At 63.7% G+C, this 6,165-nt stretch overlaps 1 non-coding gene across 1 annotated transcript; it reads right to left on the bottom strand.

Moving 5' to 3' along the window:
• Positions 1–2,153: 2,153 nt before the first annotated feature.
• LOC142006631 (5S ribosomal RNA) lies at positions 2,154–2,272 on the bottom strand. The gene has a single exon (XR_012643677.1). It is a non-coding gene; the product is annotated as a 5S ribosomal RNA (ribosomal RNA).
• Positions 2,273–6,165: the final 3,893 nt, after the last annotated feature.

The raw sequence follows: 6,165 nt of genomic DNA, 5'->3' as shown, positions 1-6,165 counted from the left end.
ACTTCATACGCCCTCCCCCTTACATCCACCGTACGCAACACCTCCACCGGGCTTAATAGTCCACAACCGGGACCCAGGGCCTTCCCCGCTCTCAACAACCTCCACCCACGGTCCCCCTCCACCGGGCTTAATAGTCCACAACCGGGTCCCAGGGCCTTCCCCGCTCTCAACAACCTCCACCCACGGTCCCCCTCCACCGGGCTTAATAGTCCACAACCGAGACCCAGGGCCTTCCCCGCTCTCAACAACCTCCACCCACGGTCCCCCTCCACCGGGCTTAATAGTCCACAACCGGGTCCCAGGGCCTTCCCCGCTCTCAACAACCTCCACCCACGGTCCCCCTCCACCGGGCTTAATAGTCCACAACCGGGACCCAGGGCCTTCCCCGCTCTCAACAACCTCCACCCACGGTCCCCCTCCACCGGGCTTAATAGTCCACAACCGGGTCCCAGGGCCTTCCCCGCTCTCAACAACCTCCACCCACGGTCCCCCTCCACCGGGCTTAATAGTCCACAACCGAGACCCAGGGCCTTCCCCGCTCTCAACAACCTCCACCCACGGTCCCCCTCCACCGGGCTTAATAGTCCACAACCGGGTCCCAGGGCCTTCCCCGCTCTCAACAACCTCCACCCACGGTCCCCCTCCACCGGGCTTAATAGTCCACAACCGGGACCCAGGGCCTTCCCCGCTCTCAACAACCTCCACCCACGGTCCCCCTCCACCGGGCTTAATAGTCCACAACCGGGACCCAGGGCCTTCCCCGCTCTCAACAACCTCCACCCACGGTCCCCCTCCACCGGGCTTAATAGTCCACAACCGGGTCCCAGGGCCTTCCCCGCTCTCAACAACCTCCACCCACGGTCCCCCTCCACCGGGCTTAATAGTCCACAACCGGGACCCAGGGCCTTCCCCGCTCTCAACAACCTCCACCCACGGTCCCCCTCCACCGGGCTTAATAGTCCACAACCGGGTCCCAGGGCCTTCCCCGCTCTCAACAACCTCCACCCACGGTCCCCCTCCACCGGGCTTAATAGTCCACAACCGAGACCCAGGGCCTTCCCCGCTCTCAACAACCTCCACCCACGGTCCCCCTCCACCGGGCTTAATAGTCCACAACCGGGTCCCAGGGCCTTCCCCGCTCTCAACAACCTCCACCCACGGTCCCCCTCCACCGGGCTTAATAGTCCACAACCGGGACCCAGGGCCTTCCCCGCTCTCAACAACCTCCACCCACGGTCCCCCTCCACCGGGCTTAATAGTCCACAACCGAGACCCAGGGCCTTCCCCGCTCTCAACAACCTCCACCCACGGTCCCCCTCCACCGGGCTTAATAGTCCACAACCGGGACCCAGGGCCTTCCCCGCTCTCAACAACCTCCCCCCACGGTCCCCCTCCACCGGGCTTAATAGTCCACAACCGAGACCCAGGGCCTTCCCCGCTCTCAACAACCTCCACCCACGGTCCCCCTCCACCGGGCTTAATAGTCCACAACCGGGACCCAGGGCCTTCCCCGCTCTCAACAACCTCCACCCACGGTCCCCCTCCACCGGGCTTAATAGTCCACAACCGAGACCCAGGGCCTTCCCCGCTCTCAACAACCTCCACCCACGGTCCCCCTCCACCGGGCTTAATAGTCCACAACCGGGACCCAGGGCCTTCCCCGCTCTCAACAACCTCCCCCCACGGTCCCCCTCCACCGGGCTTAATAGTCCACAACCGAGACCCAGGGCCTTCCCCGCTCTCAACAACCTCCACCCACGGTCCCCCAAGACGCACGTTCCAAGCCTTAACCCTCAGACCATCCACCCCCCGGGCGGGACCCCACACCCACCTGACCCCAACTCACTCCCACCAAAAACACCACCACCGCCACCGCCTCAACGGCCTGCCCCACCCAGCACTCCCACACACACACCTGCCCCACCAACGCTCCACACACGCTTTCTTCCCTCTCCCCGACCCGACCCAAGCCATCGCACCGCACCGGGTGAGGGCCTAAGCTTCCTCGCCCGCCCCCCCGCCCCCGACACGCAGGCAGGCAGAGGGAAAGGCCTCAGCGCCCCCCAGGACCGTCGCGCCGCCTTGGCCTCACGGCTTCCCTGCTCCCGCACGGCAGACACACGCCCCGCTCTACCCCCGCTGGGGCCAAAAGCTGCCTACGGCACCTGGGATTCCCAGGCGGTCACCCATCCAGGTACTAGCCAGGCCCGGGACGGTTTACCTTCCGAGATCGGACGAGATCGGGGGCATTCGGTCCGGTATGGCCGTAGGCCCCCGCCTCCCCGGGCTTTAGCGTCAGCAGCCTGGCCTCAGTCAGCCGGGCCCAAACAATTAACCCGGAGGCCGGGCCGAGGGAAAACTTCCTCCGAGCCGGCCCAAGGGGAAGGGAGGACGAGGACGCCGGGCCCGGGAGGTGACAGGACGTGCACGTCAGACCCGGGAAGCTGTGCGCCCCGAGGTTAACCCCCGGGCCGGGGCGGGGAGAGAAAAATGTTCTAAGTCCGGTAGGGACAGCAGGTCAACCCCGGTCCGAGGCGGGGAGAGAAATTTTCCAAGTCCGGCAGGGACAGCAGGTCAACCCCGGCCGCCGTAGCAGAGGTTGACCTGGTGTCCGATTCGCTCCCCGGGCACCAGGTCAACCTCGGGCGCTTTAGCGGAGGTTGACCTGGTGTCCGATTCGCTCCCCGGGCACCAGGTCAACCTCGGGCGCCTTAGCAGAGGTTGACCTGGTGTCCGATTCGCTCCCCGGGCACCAGGTAAACCGTGGCCGCTTTCAGCGGAGGTTGACCTGGTGGCCGATCCCCTCCTCGGGCTCCAAGTCCGGCAGGGACAGCAGGTGAACCCCGGCCGCTTTAGCAGAGGTTGACCTGGTGTCCGATTCGCTCCCCGGGCACCAGGTAAACCGTGGCCGCTTTCAGCGGAGGTTGACCTGGTGGCCGATCCCCTCCTCGGGCTCCAAGTCCGGCAGGGACAGCAGGTCAACCCCGGCCGCTTTAGCAGAGGTTGACCTGGTGTCCGATTCGCTCCCCGGGCACCAGGTAAACCGTGGCCGCTTTCAGCGGAGGTTGACCTGGTGGCCGATCCCCTCCTCGGGCTCCAAGTCCGGCAGGGACAACAGGTCAACCCCGGTTCCGGGCGGGGAGAGAAAAATTTTCTAAGTCCGGCAGGGACAGCAGGTCAACCCCGGCCGCCGTAGCAGAGGTTGACCTGGTGTCCGATTCGCTCCCCGGGCACCAGGTCAACCTCGGGCGCCTTAGCAGAGGTTGACCTGGTGTCCGATTCGCTCCCCGGGCACCAGGTAAACCGTGGCCGCTTTCAGCGGAGGTTGACCTGGTGGCCGATCCCCTCCTCGGGCTCCAAGTCCGGCAGGGACAGCAGGTGAACCCCGGCCGCTTTAGCAGAGGTTGACCTGGTGTCCGATTCGCTCCCCGGGCACCAGGTAAACCGTGGCCGCTTTCAGCGGAGGTTGACCTGGTGGCCGATCCCCTCCTCGGGCTCCAAGTCCGGCACGGACAGCAGGTCAACCCCGGCCGCTTTAGCAGAGGTTGACCTGGTGTCCGATTCGCTCCCCGGGCACCAGGTAAACCGTGGCCGCTTTCAGCGGAGGTTGACCTGGTGGCCGATCCCCTCCTCGGGCTCCAAGTCCGGCAGGGACAGCAGGTCAACCCCGGCCGCTTTAGCAGAGGTTGACCTGGTGTCCGATTCGCTCCCCGGGCACCAGGTAAACCGTGGCCGCTTTCAGCGGAGGTTGACCTGGTGGCCGATCCCCTCCTCGGGCTCCAAGTCCGGCAGGGACAACAGGTCAACCCCGGTTCCGGGCGGGGAGAGAAAAATTTTCTAAGTCCGGCAGGGACAGCAGGTCAACCCCGGCCGCCGTAGCAGAGGTTGACCTGGTGTCCGATTCGCTCCCCGGGCACCAGGTCAACCTCGGGCGCCTTAGCAGAGGTTGACCTGGTGTCCGATTCGCTCCCCGGGCACCAGGTAAACCGTGGCCGCTTTCAGCGGAGGTTGACCTGGTGGCCGATCCCCTCCTCGGGCTCCAAGTCCGGCAGGGACAGCAGGTGAACCCCGGCCGCTTTAGCAGAGGTTGACCTGGTGTCCGATTCGCTCCCCGGGCACCAGGTAAACCGTGGCCGCTTTCAGCGGAGGTTGACCTGGTGGCCGATCCCCTCCTCGGGCTCCAAGTCCGGCACGGACAGCAGGTCAACCCCGGCCGCTTTAGCAGAGGTTGACCTGGTGTCCGATTCGCTCCCCGGGCACCAGGTAAACCGTGGCCGCTTTCAGCGGAGGTTGACCTGGTGGCCGATCCCCTCCTCGGGCTCCAAGTCCGGCAGGGACAGCAGGTCAACCCCGGCCGCTTCAGCTGAGGTTGACCTGGTGTCCGATTCGCTCCCCGGGCACCAGGTAAACCGTGGCCGCTTTCAGCGGAGGTTGACCTGGTGGCCGATCCCCTCCTGGGGCTCCAAGTCCGGCAGGGACAACAGGTCAACCCCGGTCCCAGGCGGGAGAGAAAAATTTTCTAAGTCCGGCAGGGACAACAGGTCAACCCCGGTTCCGAGCGGGAGAGAAAAATTTTCTAAGTCCGGCAGGGACAACAGGTCAACCCCGGTCCCAGGCGGCAGAGAAAAATTTTCTAAGTCCGGCAGGGACAACAGGTCAACCCCGGTCCCAGGCGGGAGAGAAAAAATTTCTAAGTCCGGCAGGGACAACAGGTCAACCCCGGTCCCAGGCTGGAGAGAAAAATTTTCTAAGTCCGGCAGGGACAGCAGGTCAACCCCGGCCGCTTTAGCAGAGGTTGACCTGGTGTCCGATTCGCTCCCCGGGCACCAGGTCAACCTCTGGCGCTTTAGCAGAGGTTGACCTGGTGTCAGATTCGCTCCCCGGGCACCAGGTCAACCTCGGTCGCTTTAGCAGAGGTTGACCTGGTGTCCGATTCGCTCCCCGGGCACCAGGTAAACCGTGGCCGCTTTCAGCGGAGGTTGACCTGGTGGCCGATCCCCTCCTGGGGCTCCAAGTCCGGCAGGGACAGCAGGTCAACCCCGGTCCCAGGCGGGGAGAGAAAAAATTTCTAAGTCCGGCAGGGACAACAGGTCAACCCCGGTCCCAGGCTGGAGAGAAAAATTTTCCAAGTCCGGCAGGGACAGCAGGTCAACCCCGGCCGCTTCAGCTGAGGTTGACCTGGTGTCCGATTCGCTCCCCGGGCACCAGGTAAACCGTGGCCGCTTTCAGCGGAGGTTTACCTGGTGGCCGATCCCCTCCTCGGGCTCCAAGTCCGGCAGGGACAACAGGTCAACCCCGGTCCCAGGCGGGAGAGAAAAATTTTCTAAGTCCGGCAGGGACAACAGGTCAACCCCGGTTCCGAGCGGGAGAGAAAAATTTTCTAAGTCCGGCAGGGACAACAGGTCAACCCCGGTCCCAGGCGGCAGAGAAAAAATTTCTAAGTCCGGCAGGGACAACAGGTCAACCCCGGTACCGGGCGGGAGAGAAAAAATTTCTAAGTCCGGCAGGGACAACAGGTCAACCCCGGTCCCAGGCGGCAGAGAAAAAATTTCTAAGTCCGGCAGGGACAACAGGTCAACCCCGGTCCCGGGCGGGAGAGAAAAATTTTCTAAGTCCGGCAGGGACAACAGGTCAACCCCGGTCCCAGGCGGCAGAGAAAAAATTTCTAAGTCCGGCAGGGACAACAGGTCAACCCCGGTCCCAGGCGGGAGAGAAAAATTTTCTAAGTCCGGCAGGGACAACAGGTCAACCCCGGTCCCAGGCGGCAGAGAAAAAATTTCTAAGTCCGGCAGGGACAACAGGTCAACCCCGGTACCGGGCGGGAGAGAAAAAATTTCTAAGTCCGGCAGGGACAACAGGTCAACCCCGGTCCCAGGCTGGAGAGAAAAAATTTCTAAGTCCGGCAGGGACAACAGGTCAACCCCGGTCCCAGGCGGCAGAGAAAAAATTTCTAAGTCCGGCAGGGACAACAGGTCAACCCCGGTCCCAGGCGGCAGAGAAAAAATTTCTAAGTCCGGCAGGGACAACAGGTCAACCCCGGTCCCAGGCGGCAGAGAAAAAATTTCTAAGTCCGGCAGGGACAACAGGTCAACCCCGGTCCCAGGCGGGAGAGAAAAATTTTCTAAGTCCGGCAGGGACAACAGGTCAACCCCGGTCCCAGGCGGC

Source organism: Carettochelys insculpta, unplaced genomic scaffold (assembly GCF_033958435.1).
Source record: "Carettochelys insculpta isolate YL-2023 unplaced genomic scaffold, ASM3395843v1 scaffold_0096, whole genome shotgun sequence".
NCBI lineage: Eukaryota > Metazoa > Chordata > Testudines > Carettochelyidae > Carettochelys > Carettochelys insculpta.
This window is presented reverse-complemented; position numbering and strand designations above follow the sequence as displayed.